Here is a 26,890-nt window from a genome sequence, read left to right as displayed (position 1 = left end):
TTCTACTTCCATCTTAGTGCATGAGTTTCTCTCTGGCAGCAATTCTCAAAAGGTGACCGAGGTATCCTCGGGGTAGCCCCCAAGACAATTTCAGGAGGTCTATAAGCTTATTTTCACTTTCTATTCCCAGTTTCTAATGAATGTAGAGTGGAATTTCCTGGAGGCTACATCATGTGTGAAACTGTGCCAGACCAAAAGCAGAAGCAGATATGAAAAGCCAGACAGTAAAGAGATTTGTAAAAATGTAAAACTGTGCTGCTCTTCTCCTGGAATATTTTGCTATGGAATTTATAATTATTTTGATTAAAATAATATGCTATTTATGTTAGCATCTATTTTTCATATTATTTGTAACAACCTTGTTATTTAAAAAAAAATAAATAAATATTTTAATTTTTCTTATTTTTAGTTTAAAATACAGTAAATATCTATAGATATAACCAACATAAGCAAAGCTTTTAATAACATTTGAATTATTGTTACTAAGTTTGAGAAGCTTGCTCTGGGTCATAAAGTATATATTTCTTAAAATTTAATAGATAATGGCAGCCTATTTTCCAAAGACATTATATGTGTTTTTCTCCCATCAGCAGCATATGAGAGTTTCCACTGCTTCATATGTCCATCAACACTTGGTTATGTCAAATTTCTGTTTTCAAATCTGATAGAATATAAATATACCTCATTACAGTTTGGTTTTGCATTTCGCTCATTAATAATAAGATTATGTGCCTTTATATAGGCACATTATTGACCATTTAGACTTCCTTTTTATAAATAGCCTGTTCAAATTTTTTTTCCACTTTTTTCTATCCAAGTGTCTGTCTTATTGATATGTAAAAATTCTGAGTGCAATTTCTTTGTCAATTATACATGTTGCAGGTATATGTTAAAACACGATGCTAAGGCCAGGCGCGGTGGCTCATGCCTGTAATCCTAGCACTCTGGGAGGCCAAGGCAGGAGGATCGCTCGAGGTCAGGAGTTCGAGACCAGCCTGAGCAAGAGTGAGACCCCCGTCTCTACTAAAGAATAGAAAGAAATGATCTGGACAGCTAAAATTATATATATAGAAAAAAATTAGCCAGGCATGGTGGCGCATGCCTGTAGACCCAGCTACTCGAGTGGCTGAGGCAGAAGGATTGCTTAAGCCCAGGAGTTTGAGGTTGCTGTGAGCTTGACACCATGGCACTCTAGCTTGGGCAACAGAGTGAGACTCTGTCTCAAAAAAAAAAAAACCAAAAAAAAACAAAAAAAAAACACTATGCTAATTTTTTTTTTAATTTTTCCATAGTTTTTTTAATAAACAGAAGTATTTAATTTAATATAATCAAATTTGTTATTCTTTTCCTTTATGGTTATTTGAAGAAATCCTTTCCTATCTTGACACTATTCTTGTTTACTACTTCCTGAAACCTTTATATTTTTTACTTTCAAATTTATCTGGAATTTACTTTTATGTAATGGTTTCATGTAGAATTCCATTTTAATGTATTTTCCAAATGTATGCTCAATTGTCCTAGTATCATTCATTGAAACTTTCTTTACCCACTAATCTCTTATACCACCTCTGTCACATATCAGGTATCAGTCTATGATCTGTCCTGCTGCTTCTGGGCCCCTTTATTCTGTTTCACTGGTCTATTTGTTTGTCCCTGTGCAAAAGCAGATTCATTGTCTTAATTGCTATGTCTTTATAATAAATCTGAATATATGATAAAACAAGTTTCTCTCGCATCCTTCTTCACAATACAATGTCTTGTGTTCTTGGCTCTCTTTTGTATTTTAATCTTATGCTACTTCCCCCAACTAGTAATCAAGCAAAGTGTAGTGTATTGGGCACAAGAATAGGCAAACATTTGTTGGTAGCAGAAGAGTGCAAAAGTGAGCATTTAGGGTCAACTAAGATTTTGTCTTTTTCTCGTCTAATAAATGGAGAAATATGTCAATGACTTCTCTTAAGAATGAATTTTACCTGTAAATAAACAAAATGAATAGGCATGGAAAATTCATTTTATTAGTCTTACTTGATTTATTGACCTGAGTCTGATAAGCTAATAAAATTGGAGCAAAGGAAGAGACAAGCATGACTTTCATTTTTCTAAATCTGTTTCTAAATCCTTTATTTCCTCAAAGTTTTCATTACTATATTAGAGTTCAATTCAGCCAGGATTGCTGTGCCTTGAAGCATTTCTTCCTGGAGTGACTTGAGAACAGAGATTAAGCAAATCGCTTCTATATACCAGATCCTGCAATAGAGCTGGTACACAGTAGGTACCGAATAAATAATGATTGCATAAGGGAACAACATTGTCATTATCCTGAGTCAGAGCCTACCCTGCAATTCAGAAAGAGCCTCTAAATATGTGCTGTGGTCTGAATTTTGTCACCCCAAAATACATATGTTGGAACCTAGTATCCACTGTGATAGTATTTTTTTCTTTTTTTTCCAATGTGATAGTATTAAGAGGTGGGGACTTTGGGAAGTGGTTGTCATGAGGGCTTCAGCCCTCATGAATGGGATTAGTACCCTTATAAAAGAGTCAAAAGAAAGCTCCCTGGTCCCTTCTGCAATGTGAGGACACAGCAACAAGGTGCCGTCTATGAAGCAGAGAGCCCTCAGCAGACCTTAAAACTGACTACTGGCACCTTGATCTTGGACTTCACAGCCTCTAGAGCTGTGAGCAAGAAATTTCAGATGTTTTTAAATTTTCCAATCTAATCTAGTTTGCTAGGCCCATCAAACCCATTTGCCTGTACTATTTCCCAAGCTGTGATGCTAGTGTCCAAATAATTAAGTCAGTTTGTGAAAATCTCTAACGGCAAGTATGACCAGAAAACTCTGTGCTATAATCCCTCATGCAGAGTAATAAGGCATATTAGCATGTCAAAGGTTTTGATAAATCCCTAAGTAAAGAAAGCTATTTAAGTTTAGTTTAACATTTCTAAAATCCTTGTCATGAAATCCTTTTTACTTGTGACATGCATTAACATCTCAGGGTCATGAATGACTTGTAGAATGTGATTTAAGAAATGGGACTCTAGTATTCATTTGACTCTTATGCCGTGTTGGATTTTAGTTATTTGCATGCACACTTTTTCTTCCTCTCTAGAAGTGCCCTAAAAGCCGGGACCTTGTCCTACGTACTTGTTGTCCTCATGAGACAACACTTCCCGCCAAGGGATGTTAAAAGAAGAAATTTAGGTACAGACAAAGGTATACAAGCCTGTAGTCCTGGACATTATGGAGACATTACAATTCTCAATCTGAGGGATTTTACTGGTAATCCAGTGAGCATTACTGGCTTAAGGTCATCATGAACAGTTTGTCATAGTTGAAACTGAAAATAATTGAGCGAGCCCAAACATGGTGTTAAGCTATGTCAAGATGGTTTGAGGAAAGAAAACACGGAACAGTAAAGATATGTTCCTGGGTGTATAGTGTGTGGCTCTTAGTAACGTGTTCTTATCAGCTGTTGTAGAAAATGGCCCACTGATCAAGTGTGTCAGAATCCCTTGGAGGAGCTTGTTAAAAATATGAGTTCCTGAACCCTATTGCAGACCCACTGAATTATTTGAGACTTGGATCCTAGTGTACCTGAAAATTTGTTTTAATAAAATTCCTAAATGATTCTATGCACATTGAAGTTTGAGAATAACTGTTCTAAATGTATAAGGTTTGGCATGTTCAAAGGAAGTATTTCTCCCTCCACATTTTAAGAAAGCAGTTGTTGCCTTAAGAGACAATATATTTATTCCAGTGATGTTGCTATTTCTCAGTCCAAACATTTTGGGGGAGTACTCCTTTTGTGTTGCCACAATAACCTCTAAAACATTCTTTTGGTATCTATTTAGTGGTGCAAATTTACACTTTTAAAGAGTGGATTTGAATGTTAGCAACTGTCACAATCATTTAGAAGCACATCTGTTGAATGAAGTAAATGACCAAGCAGGGAAACACAGTTTGGAGTCCTAAACAGAGTATGATTATGAAGCAAATTAATCTAGTTTTCTTGGGTGGCTTTCAAAAAATAGCTAAGATGAGTAAGTTTAACAAAACATATGCACATTTTCACAATCACTATATTTATTTGTAATGAAAATTGTTAAAATATTACATTTGGCTTATGGAAGCAAATATTTGAAATGCTCTGTTTTTAAACATTCCTGAAAACACATTTATGCATTGCTGTTGTAGCAGAAACATGTACACAGGGACATTAATTCAACATGAAACCTCAAATTTCATTCATGTTGATGACTTTTTAGCACAGATGTTTTCAGATCAAGTTTCAAGTATATGACATCAAGAGAGCTAGAAGCCAGACTAGAAGGGGCCCATGAGGACTGCAGTCTCAATTTTTGAATAACACTGTCACTGGGCTATTGTTGTCTGATCAGATGAAAATTCATTATTTTAAATGTGTACTTCTCTTATACTGATTTCTGTTATGACCCCAGGTTCTGTCTTCTGAGTCCTGGTGCCTCTGACAAGCTCAGTTATTTGAGCAACTCACCAAGATTCCACATTCTCCTGGCATCAAGGAGAGAATAACAATGCCCAGTCATCAGCAAATCAGTAGGTAATTTGTTGGACTTATGAATTAAATTAAATGCCATTGTAACTTTCAAGACCTTCTGATTTCTGAATAAGTTTATAAAGGTAATAACATTATGAAAACAAACAAAAAAAGTCTTAAAATAGCTTTCCCCTAAAAGTTAAATTTGCTTTTAAAAATATTACTGAAAGTCTCTTAAGTTTTCTAAGTCTTAGTTCTGTCATCTGTAAAAGACATACAATAGTGAGATTGACTTCAGGGGTTTTGAAAGAATTAAATAAAATAATGCAAGTAAAAAACTTGGCATAATATATAGCACATTAAGTGATTACAAATATTAGCTATTGTTATCATGTAAAGCAATTGGCACAGTACTTGGCTTATGTGGTTGAAAATGATACCTATTAATTTTGTTATTTTTTCTTTTTAAGTCTTGCTGATGAAGGCTGGGTGTGGTGGCTCATGCCTGTAATCCCAGCACTTTGGGAGGCTGAGCTGGGAGGATCGCTTAAAGCCAGGATTTAAGACCAACTTGGGCAAGCCCCACAAATGTTAACTGGGCATGGTGGCACGTGCCTGTAGTCCCGGATACTTTGGGAGGCTAAGGGAGAAGGATCCCAAAAGTTTGAGTCCTGAAGTTTGCAGTTGCAGTGAGCTATGATGACACCACTGCACTCCAGCATGGGCAACAGACTGAAACTCTGTCTCAAAAAAATGTTACTTACAAAATAGTCAGGAAGATTCTTTTGTTATTGATGCATATTAGATACATATTCATATAATCAAATCAGGGTAATCGAGATATTTATTACTTTGAATATTTATCTTTTCTTTATTCTAGGAACATTTGAATTATTCTCTTCTAGCTTTTTTAAAAGGCACAATGGATCAACGTTAACTATAGTCACCCTACCAGTCTACCCAACACCAGGTCTTATTTCTTCTAAGTATATTATTGGTACCTATTAATCAACTTTTCTTCACAACCCCTTCTCGCTACCCTTCCTGCCCTCTGGCAACCACCAATCTCCTATCTACATGAGATCCATTTTTTTAGTTCCCACATATGAGTGAGAACATGTCATATTTGTCTTTCTGAGCTCGGCCTGTTTCACTTAACATAATGACCTACAATTCCATTCATGTTGCTGCAAATGACAGGATTTCATTCCTTTTTATGGGTGCATAATATTCCATTGTGTATATCTACCACATTTGCTTTATCCATTCATCCACTGTTGTATACCTAGGTTCATTCCACATTTTGGCTCTTGTGATTAGTGCTGCAATAAATATGGGAGTACAGATATCTCTTATACCTATTGATTGCCTTTTGGATACATACCCAGTGGTGGAATTGCTCAATCATATGGTAGTTCTATTTTTAGTTTTCTGATGAATCTCCATTCGGTTTTCCATAGTGGCTGTACTAATTTACATTCCCACCAAGATAGTAGGGGGTTCCCCTTTTTCTACATTCTTGCTAGCATGTGGTATTCCCTGCCTATTTGATAAAAGCTACTCTAACTGGGGTGAGATGATATCTCATTGTGGCTTTGATTTGCATTTCTCTGATGAGTAGTGATGAGCATTTTTCATATACCTGTTGGCTATTTGTATGTCTTCTTTTGAGAAATGTCTATTCAGATCTTTTGTCCATTTTTATATCATATTGTTTGGTTTGGGGAGGTTGTTTTGTTTTGTTTTGTTTTGCTATTGTTTGAGCTCTTTATATAGTCTGGTTATTAATCCCTTGTCAGATGGATAGTCTGCAAGTATTTAATCCCATTCTGTGGGTTGTCTTTTTACTTTGTTGATTGTTTCTTTTGCTGCACAGAAGATTTTTAGCTTGATGCGATCCCATTTGTGTATTTTTGCTTTTGTTGCCTGTGCTTTTGTGGTCCTACACAAAAAAATCTTTGCCTGGACCAATGTTCTGGAGCATTTCTCCAATGTTTTCTTCTAGTAGTTTCATAGTTTCAGGTCTTAGATTTAAGTCTTTAATCCATTTTTATTTGATTTTTGTACATGGTGAGAAATAGGTGTCTAGTTTCATTCTCTGCATATGGTTATCCAGTTTTCCTGGTACAATTTATTAAAGAGATTGTCCTTTCCCCATTGTATGTTTTTGGCGTCTTTGTGGAAAATGAGTTGGCTGTAAGAAAGATTTTCTAATCAATAATTTAATTGACTCAGTCATACACCCCCCACCCCCAGAGTAGGCACAATGCCAAATTCTGAGTTTTTAGACACTCCTTAATGTATTTTTGTTTCTAAATAAATATTATTAAAAGCATAGACTCCTATGTTAAGCCTTACTTTCTGGTTGGGATTTGTTCAGACATAAAAAAATGTTGCTAAATTCTGAGATTTGCTAAGACTTTAGTCAAGTACTTTCCCACAAGTACTTGAAAAGACAATCAGTGAATTAAACTGAGGCCTTATGCATTTAAATAAATGTTTGCAAGAGCTAAGGAATGCTCAGTTTATTCACAACTAGTAAAAATAACCTAGGGTGCAGAAAGAGGACCCAGGCATCCCATATTCTAAGCCAGAGCTACTTTTTTAAATCCTAACTTGAAGGTCAAAAATGTTTAATAAACTTCTCATTTCTATTTTCTTTATTTCTTTTTCTTTTTCCTTTTCCTTTTCTTTTCTTTTCTTTTTTTTTTTTTTTTGTGCCCCTCTGTACTTCTTGGCTCTTACTAGAGCAGAGGAAAAAAACTGCCAAAATACCACAAGATAGGTGGCTCTCAAGGGTACTTCTTGTCAAGCAGGAAGTGCCAGAGATCTTGCAAAATGTCCAATACAAATTTTATTTTGCAGACTCTAGAGGTTTGCATCTGGATACACATCTGCATTTTCTGGGTGCTGGGCCAAACTGAAACGTTCAGTTTATCCATTGCTAATAAACATGTCAGCAGTTTCTTTGCTCTCACATCTGTTGTGAAAAATGTTATCTTTCCTGAAGTATATTTATTTTGTCTTTAATACCAGCTCTCATGGATTACAAAATCAAGATATGCCTTCACTTAAGAAATTCAATAGCATATGCTGGAAAGTGCCTCACAAGAGTGATGAGATAAATTAATGTCTTAGGTCCTGAAAAGGAAATCAATGTAAGGAATATCGATGACTCTCAGGAAGGTTATGCCAATTGAAACAATTTGCCTCTTAATCAAGTTCATCTTAAAATCTATTCAAGACACTCTACGCATCATAGGAATCTAACAAAAAGTTTAAAACTTTTATTATCGGTTGTTTCATTATTAAGGCTGTCCTCAGTCAAGCTGATGTCTTCCTTTCCCAGGGAAACAACCCTGAGGCACTCGCTTCTCATTCCACATTCTCCAGAATGGCTGCTCCACCCAATTTACTGATGCTGGGGCTATTAGAAGATCAAATGAGGTTTTGCTTATCAAGATGCCTTAAACAGAAAACTGTACAGTATCATGTAAATGGGAAATGATTGCCAATATTTCTTCCCTTTCTATTCTTTCATTATGTTTCATAGTCAAGTATATTTATTTCAAGGATCCATTCCATCCTCAGCAATTGTCTCTCCCCTTGTCTTCCCTCACTAGTTCCTCATTCTCTCAAAATATTTAATCAGTGGGAAATTATTACCTCTCTGATGCAGGTGAAAAAAATGCATATTTGGAAATTCACCAGTATGTAGTTTAAAGAAACAAGTAGGAAAATCCTAATGCCAAATGTGTGGTAAATATGATTAGGACTGTAAAAGATGGATATGTATCCTTTTCAGACTCTTCCCTTGAGGTTATTGGACATTTCCAAACCCACATACCACTCGCTCAAACCCAAAACCACTTTCTGTCCAATTGGCCAATAGCTAATTTCTGCTAAAGTCAAGGAGGGAATGGAGTGAAATTCCCTAACCCTGTCACCCTGTCCTTTCAGCCCTGTAAGGTACACCAGCAAGCTGCGTACTCATATATGAAGTTCTTTGCTAAAGGATCAGGGCAATATCAGAAAGAAATGTACCATTGAATGGGTGATGATTAGCTAATAAAAGAAAAATAAAAGATACAAAATAGGAAGGATAAAAAAATTCAAAAATAGATCTTCTAAAAGTCTAATAAAATCAATCCACTTCTGGGAAGATTAATTAAAGGGAAAAATAAAAGGCATAAATAAATAATATTAAGAATACACAAGGGGACATAAATAGAGAAGCATCTCAGTTTAAAAAAGCAAGAATATTAAAAGGTGTATGCCAATAAATTTGAGGAGTTAGGTGAGATGCACAAATTATTAGAAAAATATAACTTAACAAAACTGATTGACTTAGAAATAAAAATCCTGAATAATCATTTATTATTAAAGAAATTGAATCTATGCTTAAGTATTCCCACAAATAGAGCACCAAATAAAGACATTTTACAAATAAGCTCTATTAAACATTTGAGAAATGGATAATTTCAATCTTACAGAAAATTTTTCAGAGAGGAGAAAAAGAGGAAAAAATGCCCCACTCGTATTATGAGGCTAGCTGTACCCAAGATATTCTTAAAGACTTATGTTGAAAGGACTCACCCTACCAGATATTTTTCCTTAATGCAAAAGCTCTGATAATGAAGGGAGTATGCTACTGGTGCAGGGACAAACACAGAGCCCAATAGAATAAAGTAGAAAGCCCAAAATAAACTCATCCAAACATGGAAACCTGATATATGACAGAGCTTTCATTGCTGATTAGTGAGGAAAAATATAGACTTTTCAATAAATGGTACTGGTCCACTTGGCTATTCGTTAGAAAAAAAATTAAGATTCCATCTCATACTATACACATAAAATCCATATAGGTTTAGAGCAAAAATTTATAATTTTAGAAAGAAATGGCAGAATATATTATATTTATGAAGCCAGGGCAGAGAAGGATTTCTTAAAGAAAATATAAAAATGTAAATAACAGAAAAAATAAATAAATTTGGCTACACTAAAATTAGGAACTTTTGAATACCAAAACACAACAGTAAAAAAAGTAGAAGGACAAGTCACAAACTAGCAGAGGATATTTATAATACATTATGAGTAAAAAGTTTGGAATCTAGAATATATAAACTCATAAATAAATAAGAAAAGGACAAACAATCCAATTTTTTTAGAGTAGACAAAATGCATGAATAAAAATATTCATATATCAGGGGAGGAAACAGAAATGGCCTGTATACATATAAAAAATGTTCAATTCATTAGTAACTAGGGAAAGGCATATTAATATCATAAATCAGATAAAATTTCACACACATGCAGACATTAGGGAACAAAAGAAAAGTTGTACAAATCCAAGTATTGGTGAGATGTGGAGCAATGTGAGTATAAATTGATTCTAGGAAATCACTTGAAATAAAGGAAATAAAAATTCAACATTACCTAGTAATGTTGAAAGTACTTATAGCCTATGGCATAGTAATTTCACTCTTAGTTTTACACCCTAGAGAAATTTTTAATGAATAAACCAGGAGACATGTATAAACATATTCACAACAGTAATTTTTTGTAATGGCAAATAACTAGAAATAACTCAAATACATATCAATCAAAAGTATTAATAGAAACTATGAATAAATTGTGGTATAGTCATATAATGAAATTCCTACTGCAATAAAAATTAATTAAGCAACATGAGTTGATAAACCATTAATTTAAAAAAATAGTAAACCAGATGAGCAAGTCATAGAAGGCTATATATTAATACATATGATGTCATGTTTGTAAGCCTCAACAAAAGCAAAACTGGACATCCCTTTGGAATGTATGCACAAATGATGAAATTATACAGAAAAGCAATGGAATGACAAGTATATGGAAGGGATAGAGAGACAGATACAAGCAGAAGGAGCCAACAGTGTCTTCAACAAAATCGACTATATTGTACACAGTGTACACACAAGTACTCATAATTATTATTTAAAACTGTGCATATGCATAAACACAAGAGTTATAGAGATGTAGTTGATTGACATATAATTTTGTATGTATTTATTTTAAATACATATAGAATACATATAGACATATATAATATTTATATAATAAATATAGAAAGTAAGAGAGAAGAAAAAAGTGTCAAGAATTTAGGATATATTAATAGAAAGAAGATGTTAAGCTCGGAGGAACTTAGCAGGATACTGTGCACCAACGCAGATAAACAAAAATATGCCAATCAGAAAGGAGGGCAGTAAAGAAGTGACAATGGGTATCAAGATAATTTAAGCTTCCTGGACACCAATTTTGATCTGAAGCCAAAAAGGTGTCAGATAAGGAGCTAAGACAGAAATCCCCAAAGAGAGAGCTGAACTTAGACTGGAGGTGGGGTAAATGGGCAAAAACAGACAGTAGGAGTGAAGTAAACAAAGTCTTAATTTCAGGAGAAATGGACATCATTAACAGGAATCTGGGAACTCTTTCCTGTGGGAAAGCTGCATCAGAACGCTATTGCCCTTTAAGAATCCACCGTAAACATTTCTATTCATAACGGATCAAATTTTATGTTTATGTGGACCTGGGGTGTACAAAACATATTCTCAAGACGGTCTTTTATTAAAATGGAGTAAATGGACTAGAGAGTGATTTGTGAGTTTCTTCCTCCAGAGGTAGTAAAACAGTCTTTCTGTAAGGTTTTAAAGGACGGCAGGACACTTACGATGACCAAAGAGGGAAAATGACTAAATCACAATCTGAATACCTGCAGTCAGTGCTTATTTTCAGACAACTATGTGAGTGGGTTCGAAGCTTGGCTCAAACACTGAACAGATTTGCAACATTGGCAAAGTCGCAGCATTTCTCTCTGCTCCCATTTTCTCATCTGCAAAATAAAGAGTTGGACCTTTTTGCTTTCTTCAGTATCTTCTAGTCCTAACATTCCACAGTGCTAAGATTCATAAATTCGATGATTCAGTTCTAACTGTGGTTTCCCTACTCAGTCAGAGAAGCTAAAAGAGAAAAATGTCCACAAAGACTTTTACTTCCCTCAATTTTTCCATTTCTCAGTCTGACTTAGAGGGACGTCCTCTCTACAGGAGAGCCATGTGCTGGCAGCCAAAGGACAGTCACCTTCTAGCTTGGAAGTCCTGTCCACCTGTGTATCATCACTGGACACTGGATACTTTATTCCTAAAGTATATTTGTGAGACTGTCCCACCACTGGCTCAGCCTGGAGCAGGCCTTCATCTAGAAAGTGCCTTTCAAAATTAGGAGCAATAGAGGCGTCTTTGGTTTCAGTAAAGAACACTTGAAGGTGAGGGTGAGAATAACACTTTTTTTTCCTCTTTTACTACATAGATTTTTGTTTTCATGGCCTTCAAAAATGAAACAATCATTATCTTAAAAGCAAATATTTCTACTGCTTTTAAAATGCTAGCACTTGAAGACCAATATATACCGGCAAATAATATGAGAAATAGGCACACAGAACACTTAATAATGATTGAGTACATAGAGCATTTTTTTTTTTGTTTTTATGTGACAGCTGGATGAGCTTCAACTTCCTGCTCACAGCACAGGCTCTGAGCTTCCAATTCTGGGGTTTTTCCTTTTCTTCCTCCTCCCTGCCTCCCCAGCCCTTTCTTGCCTCCTCCTTCCTCCTTGGAAACACGCTAATGTTTTTGATTACATAATAGCTGCAAACTTTATATCTCCCATTTCAATTGTCACACTTCATAAACAGAGGAGTGAACTTTAGACTTCATTAAGACAAAGGTTGGTGTGGATTGTTGGAAGGCCTTTTATGTTGGTATGGTGAAAATAGAAGTTTCTCTAGAAAAAGAGAATACAATGGGCCTGGCTAGAGACAGTGTTCCTAATGCCAACCACTCATTACTCAGCCTAAAGAGTGACAAGACCCCCATTACAGTCAAGGCAAACATGGAGCCTGGAGCTCAGAACCAACACAACTCCTGCAGGATTCACTTAACCTGATGGGAGCTTTAATATGTGAGGACCAATAAACAGCAAAATGTTAAGCAATGATAGGCACAGCCTGTATAAAAACGCTGTGCAGTGTGCACATCTATTGAGTCTAATTCTCTTTTCTCTAATCTGGAATTTTCTTTTACCTTTCCTTTTACAAATAATATTATATTATTGCCATAGTGCTCAGGTAAACAATTTGGAAACAGAAAGGGCAAGATAGTACTTTTCATTCAGCCATCTATAAATATCTGTTGAGGGCCTACTATGTGCCAGGCACTGTTCTAGAATCTTGGGCTACAGCAATAACTAAAACTGACAAATGTGTCTTTTGGATGGGAGAAAGGCAATTTTAAAAAGCAGTTTGAGTAACTGTACTACAGAGTCTTCTAGAAGGTGGTAAGTAGTGTAGAAAAACAGAACAAGGAAGAAGTATATGGAAATCCCAGCTGGGGTTGGGAGTTGTGATTTTAAATAGGGTGGTCAGTGGAGGCTGTGTTAAAAGAAACGGGCATGTGATCAGAGACAATTTCAAATCTTGAGAGAAGGGAGGCTAGTAATGTTTCCATATTCGAAAAACAAGCAAACTAACTACTGGATAATGACCTAGTTTTGCCTGTTTCCTTAGTGAATTTTTTATGCTATCTGGTAATGTGACTTCACATGATGATCTTTATACCTTACTTCTGGGTGTATTTAATTAGATACAACACAATAACATTTATTGAGCCTCTAATATATAATGGGCACTGTTTTAGGTTCTGAGGTTGCATCACTAAGAAGGAATGTCAGATCTTTGTGCTCTTAGAGCGTCTGTTCTAGATAGGAGAGGAGAATACATAAAATAATGAGATGATTTAGAACTTCTAGTCTCCAGAACTGCAAAACAATAAATTTCTGTTCTTTAAATCACTAAGACCATGGTACTTATTTACAACAGTCCTAGGGAACTAATATAGGCAAGGACAAATGCCCTAGACATTTAGATTTTAGTTTAGTACAATGAGGAGATATTGGAAGACTTTAAGTATGATCTGATGAACAACTTTAAAAAGACCATACTGAAATTGCCATCTGATCATGGCAGCACAACTAAGGAGAGCTCAATGATTTCCCCCCAGAAAGCTCAATAGAACTTTACTCTTTAGCCATTAGAGAGCAACCACCATACATTGGATAGGTGTGTTGATTTTTGAGCATTAACATTTAGCATCGTTAAAAGCAAATTTTTGGATAGAAGTTTTAAAAAACATAACATGCAAATTTTTGAATGCTCAAGTCAATTTTGTGGTATGGAGTTTAACCCTTTTTATGATTCAGAAATATCCGTTTCAGTTTGCAAAACATTTTATTGATTTGAGTGTGAGGAGATGTAGGAGGCATTGGGAGTAGAAAAATAAACAGGGCTGTGCTCTTGATGAACCTGTAATCTGATCGAGAAGACAGACATGTAAAGAAATAATATCAGTCTTTGACAGTGAGTAATAAGTACAGGTATGTATAGGAGTCTATAGGAGAACAAATGAAGGACTCAGTGTTGCTTTTGTGGTGAAGGTCATGCCTGCGTCAAGCATTGAAAGCAAGTGAATGACAATTTTCCACATAAAGAATGTAACAGCATGCACTCCAGGAAGAAGAAGACCCTAGCAAACCCACATGGAGCGTGGCTAGCTACCAACCCTAGAACCAAGAGCGGCCACAGAGATCCGAGGGTGAGAAGAGAGGCCCGGTCACGAGGGTCCTCGTGTGGCCAGCCAAAGCCCTTGACTGCTGTAGGCAGTGGGGGCCGCTGGGGGAATGTACATTTCTGTGCAAGTATCCATCAGAGTTCTTTGGTTGAAAGCAACTGAAATTGACCCCAACTAGAAGAGAATATTTTTGGAAAGACTTTGGAAGCTTATGGAATTGAAGGGAAAGCTAAAGAAACAGGACTTGGGAAGCATAATCTGACAGCAACCCCAACACAGAGGTGGCAGGATGATAATGGACATTTTCCTCAGGGATGAACCAGCTTACAACTGAGTTCCTTGAAAAAAAGTTATTTTACCAAAATAACGTGTAAAGTACATGTGTACAAAACACCAAATAGTATTAAAGCAATGTTAATGTAATAATAAGAAAAAATCCAGTCCTGATTTCCTCTCCAAAGAACTACTTTTAATCATTTTAACTGTTTTTCTTTCAAAAATTTATCTCTGTAAGTTTCAAAAAGTGCTTACACTGTTACCCAAAAATAAACATAAAAATGCCATACTGTCTGCCACGAGTTGAGGAGTGTGGAGGAAAAGGAAGGAGGGCAGTAGCTGGGAGGCTATTGTGGTAGCATGGAAATGCTTGTCTTGCTTCTGTGGATCTGAATAACTTGAACATATGTATTATTTGCCAATAATGCACACTATTTATTCTGAATATAAACATAACATGGTTATGATGGGATGAAATGTTTACTTATCATAAATCAGAGAAATTGGGTCTATATCCAAACATAGCTGTAATGCAGGCAAAGTATGAATACATATTTTAGGGTTGAAAGAAATTCTTTTTACAGTTAGAGATGTTTTGAATATATGGGTTTACTTTCGTTTCTATCTTGTGTACCAGCAGAAATGTAGGCTCAGTCAAAGCCTTCATTTATTAACTGAGTAAACTTCATAAGAGAAATGAACACAAGTCTTTAATTCATATTTTCAAACATGTTTACAAACACATCAAGCACCCATTTAAAATTTCAGATAATTATTTTCAGGACAGCGTTTTTCATATCCGAATGCAAATTATAATAACATAAGGTGGCTCTAAAGAGCACAAATTCTTTCTGGAAGTGGTGCCCAAGAATTAATCTTAAAAAAAAAATACTCCAGGTAATTCTAGTGCTCAGCCAAGTTTGAGAATCACTAATCTAGATGATTTGCTACACTATGGAAAAATATCTCCTGAGATTTGTAGGAATAATTCTTTTACCTTCAAGCCAGATTAAAAATAATCCATTTTTTTCCTGAGATGACTTAGCTTTTAACACACAGATTCTGCTACATCTTTTGCACTTATAAGATTCTTCTTTATAGGTATTTTATGTATTTTCTATCACAGTTTAAGATTGTACCTCTGTGTCATCCTGTAGGAAGATGGAAAACAGCTTGGGTGTTTGGTCTCAAAATATAAAGTTTGTATGTTCTTAAATCTTTTTTCAGCATTTTTGTAGGTTTGAAAATCCTACTCTCTTCTTTCCTCACAGGTCTTATTTTGAAGCTCTTTATATCATCCTTATAACTACAAACTCTCCTTATCAGCTCATGTACTTACAAAATTGAATCCATTTTTCAAAACTTAAAAAAGTCTGAACAATATTTTGAAAAACTCTTCAAGTAAAATTTCAGTGTTAAGAGTCATGAATAGAAATAGTCCTATGCCTTGACATGGACAAATTTCACCCCCATTAGCCAGGATCATCAAGGGATAACTAAGGTGCTTGGAGTCATGACGCTGCTGTGAGATGCCTGTGATAGACTACAGCAGTGGTTCTCCAACTTTAGCACACAACACGATTGCCTGGGTGGGCTTGTTAATACACGGATTGCTGGTAGCCCCCTTCAGAGTTTCTAACTCGGCAGATCTGAGCTGGCAGCTGAGAATTTGCAGTTCTAATATGTTCCTAGCTGATGCTGTTGTACCAGGGACCACCTATGAGAACCACTGCACTAGGGACATAATTTGCTTCATAGACACATCGGCTTCTCTTGACACAGAAAAGGATCTTAGAAGTCAAGTAGTCTAATGTTTTTATTTTACAGATGTGGAAACTTAGGTTTAAGGAAGCCAAGTGACATTTCCTAAGGGAGCAGAAATAAAAGCTCTCTACTCCCATCTCAGAGCTTTCTGATACTGCATCACTCTGTTTAGCCAGTGATCATGCCTCTCATCATCTCAATAATGTTTAAAGTCTATGAATATTTCAGATAGTTAAAACCTAGGTCTTTCAACCTCTCAAAAGATGAGTTTAACCATTTTGCATCAAAATATTTCCAAAATATATCAAATGCTTCTGGGATTTAGGTAGAGTATGTTAGACATGCTTGAATCTTCTTTTTTTTAAGTGAGGAGTCACTGCTATTTATATTTACATTTATGGAGCACCTAATACATACCAGGTACTTTTCTAGAAGCTGGAAATAAAGCAGAGAACAAAACTGTAAGAAACAGATAAAAATCACTGTTCTCAAAGCATTTTCATTCTAATGAGAATAACTGAAAATAAATGAGATGGATAAGTAAAATATATGGTAGGTTGGACAATGGTAAGTGGTAAGGAAAAAAATAAAAGAGGATATGGAGATAAGAATTGTTGGGGTGGAAGAAGGGTTGCAATTTTAGCTAGGACAGCCAAAGAAGTCCATCTTATCTCAAGACTTTCTTTGAGAAGTTCATTTGTGTAAAGCTTAACGGAGTGAGGAAGTAAGCCATATGAAGTGGTAGAACAGAATTCTGACAGAGGTTACAGCAAGTACAAAGGCCCTGAGGTAGAAGCAAGCCTGGCATGTTTGAGGAATATAAGAGATTCATGTGCTGGAGAAAGTGGGGAGGAAATAATAATATAAGATAAATTCACAAAAGTAATAAAGATCCATATTCTATAGAAGCCATTAAAAGGATTTGAATTTTTATTCTGAATAACATGGGGGTTCGTTGTAGGATTTTGAGCAGAGGAATAATATGATCCAACTCATGTTTTAACAAAGATGCTCTGACTCTTGTGTGAGAATACACTAAGAGAAACAAGATGGATAGAGGGGAGACAGGCTAGATAGTTAACACAAAACTCCAGATAGAGAAATAATGGTGCCTTGGATACGATTAATAGCCATAGAGATAGTGAGAAGTTGTCACATTCTGGATGTATTTTGAAGATGAAGGCAAAAGCATTTGCTGATAGTTCAGATGTGGGATTTGGGTTGAGCAATGTGAAGAATGGAATTTATATTCATTGAAATGGAAAAGACTGGGAACAGTAGGTTTGGTAGGGAAGGGCAGATACCAAGATCTCATTTTAGACATTAAGTCTGAGGTGTCTATTAGATGGACACATAACAATACAAATAGGAGGTTGAGAATATTGGTCTGGAGTTCAGGGGAACGTTTAAATTAGAGGTATTAATTTGTGTGTCATTAGCATATAAATAGAATTTAAAAGACTTTCGTTGCATTACATTATCTTAAGTTTGAAAAGAGCTATAAAGGAGAAGAGATACAAAGACCAAACTTTTAGGGCACTATGATATTTAAATATTGGGAAAATGAGGAGAAACCCACAAAGACTGAGAAGGAGCAGCTGGAAAAAACAGCATATCCAAACTAATATGAGAATTTGTAGCACAGTTGTCAGGTTGTGTAAAAATAGCAAAATTGCCAGACTTTGGGGGTTCACTTCAGATTGTATCTGCTTTCTCAGTGAATCAGGAAGCAAGTCAATGAGTAAGAATATAAATATGAAATGAAACCAATCAGTATGGTTGTGTGATTTCCTCCAGCCACATTCAGCTATATGGGGGGCAGTCAAAGAGTAGTCAGTTACGTTTAGCTTTCTAAGTCAAATCTGGTATGGAGGAAAAATAATTGATGGAAAAGGTAGTTGATGATGTTTTCCAGGGGAAGGATTAATATATGACCATGGAAAAAAAGCTGGTTAGAGAGGGAAGGAAAGATAGGAGGGGACTAGGGAGAGTGAAAAAGCAGTAGGATCACTGAGTATCAAATTCCTGTACTGTAGAGAATAATGTGTTGACAGAGTTGTGTTTCAATTTTTTTTTTTTTTGTAAGTAGGTGAGGTATTACTTGTAAAAAGTGTTCAGATATATAGAGTTCTTCCTTTATATGGAATGGCACCAGATTCTATCCTTGGTTTTGTTTGGTTGTTTTCAACAGTATTTTCTGTCTCACTTGCTGTTAAGCTTTTAGACGTTCCTCTTGTGCCATTGCAATCCCTTGTTTACCCCTCTTCTCCATACCCATCTCCCACCCAAACCCCCGACACATACCAAGCCTTACTTGCTGCTTCCAGTGGGACATGGAATGAGAAAATGCATTATTAGAATTGTGTGAAATAGAACTCTGAGAAGCTGGAATCAGATTCACAAAGTCTTGGTACAAATGTCCAGAATTCTAGTCAGAAGCCAGCCCTGAAGCATGAATCCAAAGTTGAGATGCTTACTACATTTTACTGAACCATATTCTGAATAGTTACATTTACCAAATGAGTAATTTCTCTGGAATCAAATCTGAAGTTAGATCCAGGTTTACTATTTGCTTGATGAAAACCCTTGGGTAAGCCACCTAACTCCCCACTCAGCCTCAATTTTCACATATGCAAAATGAAGTTTCCTAAGACTTCTCCCTCTGCCTCTTGAAGATGAGGAATATGTTTTATATATTTTTGCATACCTATCATACTACCTAATGTAGTATCTAGACCCTAAAAGATGTTCATTACTTTAAAAAAAATAAATAAGTGAGAATCACAGGGGAAAAAAGTGTTTTTAATAAGCAGCAAAACCACATGCAAAAGAAGTAAATAGTAGCCAAGGTTAAGCAATAAATAGTATTGCAAGCACTACTTTTAGGGAGAGCTTGGAGTTGATTCTGTGAGGCATTTAAGATAAGATCAAAGAATGAGGTCATGTGGGAAAAAACTAGAGTGATACATAAAGATGTATCTGGAGCCAGTCTACTGCTGGATACATCTGCCATTTTTCAAAATACCATGTATGGTAGGATCAATCACGGCCCCCTGAAATACCCATGTTCTAATCCCTGGTGCCTGTGAATGTTACCTTATATGGCAAAAGAGACTTTGCAGATGTGGTTAAATTAAATATCTTGTGATGAAGAAATTTTCCTGGATTATTCAAGTGGGCCCCAAAGTGATCACAGGCATCCTTGTAAGAGGAGGGTAGGAGATGAGGGAGACAGAAGGTGATGTGACGACAGAGGAGGAAGGGCAGAGAGAAAGAGCTTTGAAGATACTATGCTGCTGGCTTTGAAGATATAGCAAGGTGGTCATGAACCCAAGGATGTAGCTGGCATCCAGAAGATAGAAAAGGCAGGGAATCAAATCTCCCCTAGAGCCTCCAGAAACAACTAATCCTGCTGGCACCTTAACTTTAAGCAAATTAAAACTTGTTTCAAACTTCTGGTCTCCAGAACCATTATATAATAAATCTGTGTTGTGTTTCTGGTAATTTGTTACAATGGCAACAGGAAACTAATCCATGTTTTCAACTAGTACTAAAAAAAGAATGAATGAAAATTCAATTAAAAATAAAGATAAATACATGTGACTTTCTTGCCAATGTACTGTAAACACCAGTTGGTTTTAGCAATTCAGTAATTTGGCTGAGGATAATTTTAAGGGAAAAAGCACTTTAGAAATGTAATAAAAATCATTCTTCATATTTTAGTGTATAGGAAACATGGAGGTAATTGATAAAACTTGCCAAGGCACCTCCAAATGGAAAATCTCTTGCCTTTTTTCACTACCTCCTCATGGGGTTATGTGATTCTCTTCCACAGTACACTTTGAGACAATAACTCTTTTTCTTTATCCCTCACTCATTCTCTTATTCCCTAATAGGTCATCACAAACCTATTTAGATGGCAAGGACCTTAGTGCTCATTTTTTTTGTACAAATTACATCTTTGTAAATAGATAGCATTTTATGACTTAGTATCCTAATCAGCTTCTCCCAGTCCCCTCTAACTCAGTTCCTCTTGGCTGGACTGTGCCTTTTTTATCCTATACCCCTGTCCTGGATACTAGGCAAATCTATGAGTTGGTGGCAGAAGAATGGAAGAAAGCATAGTGAACTAACCCAAGCTGAGAAAAATGATCAAAGGAAAGAGCACCCCAGGCCTAAAGAAAGGATCAAGATCCTCTCTATAGCCCTAAATGAAAGGATGTGGTTAAAAGTTGCTATTGCTCAAAATGACCAAGTTAGCCTCAGGAGCTTTGCTAATGACTTTGCCATCTGGGAAGGCAGAGAACTTAAAAGATACTACTTTTTTGGCACAAGATTACAAGAATATCAAATATAAATGAAAAGCTTTGGCCATAGCAAACATTAGAAAAGTTTTTCCACAGGAATAGCTTACCTAAAGGCCAACTGGTACAGTAAGACCCCTTAGTTAATTGCCTTTCAAGTGAGAAATCCAACCCCTATGATGTATGAGTAAGGGTGATAGACCTCTTCACCAAAGCTTTTCCAAAGAAACAATAAGTCACTCTAGGGACCCAAGAGCAATGGAAAGCACACTAGGTGTATGAGATCCCCTCTAGAACTCACTTATTCTAGGAGGTGAATTGGGATGGTGACATAGCTTTGAAAGCCCCTGCTTACTATGAGAAACACTTGAGTCTGCTAGAGTGCAGTCAGGACTACTTACCACCCATGAGGAGACAACCAGAGAGGTTTAAATAAACTCTTTAAATACAGTGAGGGCCCACAAGTCTGGATAGAAAGCAATAAAGACAACGTGTCTTCTGTTGTCTGTCCCTAAGAATGATAGTCATGGATACTCCTACTATGCTACTTTAAATACAGGTCAACTCTATACTATCAAGTCATGCACATTCTGTGATTCTGCAGAAACTGTAAAAACTAAGGAAATGGTGACCTTTTGGGGAGGTGGGCAGGCAGGAAGAAGGGTGTTTCTTTAATTCTTCCCAGCATCTCTTTAACAAATTTCCCTTCTTATTAAATCTGTTGCAGGGGATGAGGATGGTGAATAAGAATCACTTGCTCCATTGCTCTGGTAAGCCTGTGTTTAAAGGACGACGTCAAATCTAGTGTATGCAAGAATGGAAAAAATGTTTAGAGTCATTATGTACTGTTCAAACTCTCAGCATCTGCTATATTACTTTTAAATATCATATGTCTCAAGACTTATACTTCCTACCTATGTGAAATAATGAGTACAATATTTATTGTCTCCTTTTGGAACAACAAAAATAACCAAGCAAAGTATATGAAACAATGATTTTTAAGACACTGGATATTAGGCAACAGAGGACAATGATCCCTCAGAAACAGAAAATGAACAAGGTAAGCCCTATGATTACCTCATATTTCTTCTTTGTGAGAGTTGCCAGTACATAGTACATTAAGAGGGAATCCAGGTAGAGTTCAGGGGACTCTGTCTCTTCAGTGAAATATGATAAGAAAAATAAATAAAAGTTATTCAGATTGGAAATAAATAAATAAAATGATTTATTCACAGACAACATGGTTTTACCCAAATATAACTGAAATCTTCTCATCAGCACATGGAACATTCTCCAAGATGGATCATATCTTAGGCCACAAAACATGTCTCAATAAATTAAAAAAAAAACCACAAATTATACCATGTGTCTTCTCAGACCACAGCGGAATAAAACTAGACATCAACTCCGAGAGAAACTCTCAATCTACAGAAAGTCATGGAAATCAAAGGACTGCTGCTGAATGATTATTGGGTCAATAAGGAAATGAAGATGCAAATTAAAAGATTCCTTGAACTGAACAACAAAGGGGACACAAGCTACCAAAATCTATGGGATTCAGAAAAGGCAGACCTAAGGGGAAAATTCATAGACTTCAATGCCTACATCTAAAAGACAGAAAGATCACAAATGAACAATCTAATAACACGTTTCAAGGAACTAGAAAAGGATGAGCAAATCAAACCCCAAGGCAACAGAAAAAAAGAAATAACTAAGGCCAGAGCAGAACCAAATGAAATGGAAAATAAAAAAGCAATACAAAGGATCAATGAAACAAAAAGTTGCTTCTTTGAAAAGATATAATAATTCATAGGCCTCTTGCTAGATTAACCAGGAATAGAAGAAAAAGGACCCAAATAAACTCAATCAGAACCTAAAAAGGGGATATTACATCTGATACCACAGAAATACAAAATATCATCTGTGAATACTAGGAAAATTTTTACATACAAAAACTCAAAATGGTAGAGAAAATGGACAAATTCTTGGAACACACAACCTCCAAAGACTCAATCAGCAGGAAATAGAACTTCTGACCAGACCAATAAGGAGCAATTACATTAAAGCAGTCATAAAAAATCTTCCAACAAAAAAAGCCCTGGACCAGATGGATTCACAGCCAAATTTTACCAGACCTATGAAGAACAGCTGGTACCCATAACATCAAGGAGGGAATCCTCCCCAACTCATTCCACAAAGACAGTATCACCTCGATACCAAAGCCAGGAAATGACACAACAAAAAAAGAAAACTATAGCCCTATATCCCTTATGAATATAGACAGAAAAAATCCTCAACAAAATACTAGCAAACCGAATTCAACAGCACATCAAAAAAATAATTCACCACAACTGAGTTGGCTTCATCCAGGGATGCAAGGATTGTTCAACATATGTGAATCCATAAATGTGATTCACCACATAAACAGAAAAAAAAAATACCATATGATCATCTCCATAGATGCAGAAAAAGCATTCAACAAAATTTAGCACCCTTTCATGATAAAAACCCTCAACAAACTAGGCATAGAAGTAACACATTTCAAGATTATAAAAGCCATATATGAAACACCCACAGTCAACATCATACTGAATGGGGAAAAGTTGAAAGCATTCCCACTAAGAGTGGAACAAGACAAGTGTGCCCACTTTCACCACTTCTATTCAAAATAGTGCTGCAAGTTCTGGCCAGAGCAATCAGGCAAGAGAAAGAAATTAAGGGTATCCAATTCAGGAAAGAGGAGGTCAAATTATCACTTTTTGCTTATGATATGATCTTATATGTAAAAAACCCCAAAGACTCCACCAAGAGACTCCTGAAATTGATGTATAAATTCAGCAAAGTCTCAGGTTACAAAATTAATGTATGAAAATCAGTAGCATACCTATATACCAATAATAGTCAAGCTGACAGTCAAATCAAAGACTCAGTACCATTCAAATACCAACAAAGAAAATAAAATACCTAGGAATATAGTTAACCAAAGATGTCAAAGATCTCTACAGGGAGAACTATGAAACACCGAAGAAAGAAATCACAGATGACACAAATAAATGGAAAAATATATCATGCTCATGGATAGAGAGAAGCAACATTGTTAAAATGCCCATACTAGGCAAAGTGATTTACTAATTCAATACAATCCCCATCAAAATACCAACATCATATTTCACAGATCTAGAAAAAATAATTCTATGCTTCATTTGGAACCAGAAAAGAGCCTGAATAGCCAAAGCAGTCTTAAGAGAAAAGAACAAATCTGGAGGCATCAAATTGTCAGACTTCAAACTATACTACAAGGCTATAGTAACCAAAACAGCATGGTATTGGCACAAACATAAAGACACAGACAAATGGAACAGAACAGAGAACCCAGATATAAAACCATTCACATAAAGCCAACTGATTTTTGACAAAGCATACAAAAATATGCACTTCAGAAAAGATGGCCTATTCTATAAATAGTGCTAGGAAAATTGGATGGCAACATACAGAAGGTTGAGGCAGAATCCATATCTCTCACCACTCACAAAAATTAATTCAAAATAGATAAAAGACTTAAATGTAAGACATGAAACCATAGGAATTCTAGAAGAAAATGTTGGAAAAACTCTTCTAGATATTGGCCTAGGCAAGGAATTTATGACTAAGACCCTAACACAGCAACAACAAAAATAAATAAATGGGACTTAATTAAATTAAAAATCTTCTGCACAGCTAAAGACATAATCAACAGAGCAAATAGACAACCTACAGAATGGGAGAAAATCTTCCCAAACTATACATCTGATAAAGGGCTAAGACCCAGAATCTACAAAAAACTCAAGCAAATCAGCATGGAAAAAACAAACAACCCCATTAAAAAGTGGGCAACAGACATGAACAGAAGCTTCTTTTCAAAAGAAGATAGACAAATGACTAGTAAACATATGAGAAAATGCTCAACATCATTAATTATCAGGGAAATGCAAATTAAAACTACAATGAGATATTACCTTACCCCAGTTAGAATAGTTTTTGTTAAAGAGCCCAGAAACAATAGATGCTGGTGTGGGTGCAGAGAGAAAGGACCTCTCATACACTGTTGGTGGGATTGCAAATTAGTACAACCTCTATGGAAAACAGTATGGAGATTCTTCAAAGAACTAAATGTAGACCTACCATTTGATCCAGCAATCCCTCTACTGGGTATTTACTCAAAGGAAAAGAAGTCATTTTTTCAAAAAGACACCTACACTTGAATGTTTATTGCAGCACAATTCACAATTGTGGAGATGCAGAATCAACCCAAGTGTCCATCAAATCATGAGTGGACTAATGAAATGAGGTACATGTATTCTATGGAATACTATTCAGCCATGAAGGATTAACTAAAGCCTTTCCAACAATTTGGATGGAACTAGAGACCATTATCCTAAGTGAACTCTCTAATGAATGGAAAAACAAACACCATTCTCTATTAAACTGGAACTAACTGATGAGCACACATATGCACAGAGGGAAGTAAAACATAGTGGAAATCAAATAGCGGGGGAGTGAGGAGGAGGAAATGGGTGAAAACCTACCTATTGGGTACAATGAACACTATCTTGGTGATGGGCACACTTATAACCCTGACTAAAGTGTAATAATATTGATACATGTAACCAAAACATTTGTACTCCCATAATATTTTTAAGTAAAAAAATAAAAATAGAACATGATAAAACAAGGCACGGACTGCAAAGCTCAGCAATAAGAAAACAACCAACCTAATTTAAACAATTAGGAAATATTTGTACAGATACTTGATCAAAGATATCTGTAAGGCAAATAAGAGCATGAAAAAATGCTTAAATATCATTAGCCATTAGGGAAATGCAAATTAAAAACATATCCCTCCACACCTATTAGAATGGGTAATATTAAAAAGCCTGACTATACCAAGGATTGGTGAGGATGTGGAGGAACTGGAACTGCTGGTGGAAATGCAAGATGGTACAACCATTTAAGAAGACAGTTTGTCAGTTTCTTGAAAAGTTAAATGCACACCTACCATATTATCCAGGCATTCTACTTCTCCCTAGGAATTAAAGTGTATATTCATATAGAGACTTATACACAAATATTCATAGTAACTTTATTTATAATAGCCAAGACCAAGAAACAGCCCAAAAGTCCATTAACAGGTGAAAGGACAAACAACTTGTGTTATAGCCATACAATGGACTATTACTCAGAAATAAAATGCAATGAACTCTGGATGAATGCAGCAATAAGGATGTATCTCAGAATAATTATACTGAATTAAAATAGCCAAACATTAAGAAGAGCATGTGTTATATGATGATATTTATATAAAACTCTAGAAAATCTAAACTAATCCACAGTAATAGAAAAAAATCAATGGTTGCAAGGGGAAAGGAGAAAGGGAGGAGGAGAGGCTACCGGGGGCAATAGGATGCTTGTGGGTGATTGACATGCTCACTCTCAATTCTGTTGATGGTTTCATACACATATGCATTTTTCAAAACCTATCAAATTGTGCATCTTAAATACATGGAATTTATTATGTGTTAATTATACTTCAATAAAGCTATTAAGAATCATCTTTCATTCAGTTCTGCTTATCTGCCTTTTTCACTGATGAAAATTGATTCTTAATTAAATCTTTGCTTTCTGTTCTCTAATTTCTCTCAGAAAATTATCTTTTGTTTAAAATTCTAAAAAGTAATGACCCCAGGTTATAAAGGTCTTAGGGATGTTACTAGTGCCACTTAGCTGTTAATTAAGACTATTTCCATAGACGAGCTTTTATGTTTTATAAAATTTTTCAGATCAAGCTAAGCAAAGAGTTATAAATCAATCACCATAGAAATTATGGTAGGAGTGTATCTTTTTAGGAGCATAAAGGGCACCAAATTATACCAACTGTGTGCCTGGCAGACCAGAATCTTTCTGTATAGTATTTTCATTCATCCATTCAAATAAGTAATAGTTAATGAGCACCTACAATATGCAAGGCACTGTGATATTATTGAATGACTAGTACATAGTAGGTTGGCACTGTAGTCAATATTTAGTTTTTTCATAAAAACTCTTTCATGTAGGTATTATTATTACAAATCTATAGATTAGCTAAGTGAGAATCAGAGAAGTCAAATACTTGTCCAACTCTATATTATCAGAAAATCTTGGAACAGTGATTTTTTTTTTCTATACAAACATATAATTGAAAATTCTCTTCCTCCTAGTCATCCCTGCAGGTCTATCTCTGGTTCTCTGGTTTGGGAGAGAAAAGCAGTTGTCACGTACATATTCACACACACACATGCATGCAGTTTTTATAAATAAGGCCTTTGAAACTTTCTTTTTAGTTCTGTTACTTTA

This window comes from Lemur catta, chromosome 3 (genome assembly GCF_020740605.2).
Source record: "Lemur catta isolate mLemCat1 chromosome 3, mLemCat1.pri, whole genome shotgun sequence".
NCBI lineage: Eukaryota > Metazoa > Chordata > Mammalia > Primates > Lemuridae > Lemur > Lemur catta.
This window is presented reverse-complemented; position numbering follows the sequence as displayed.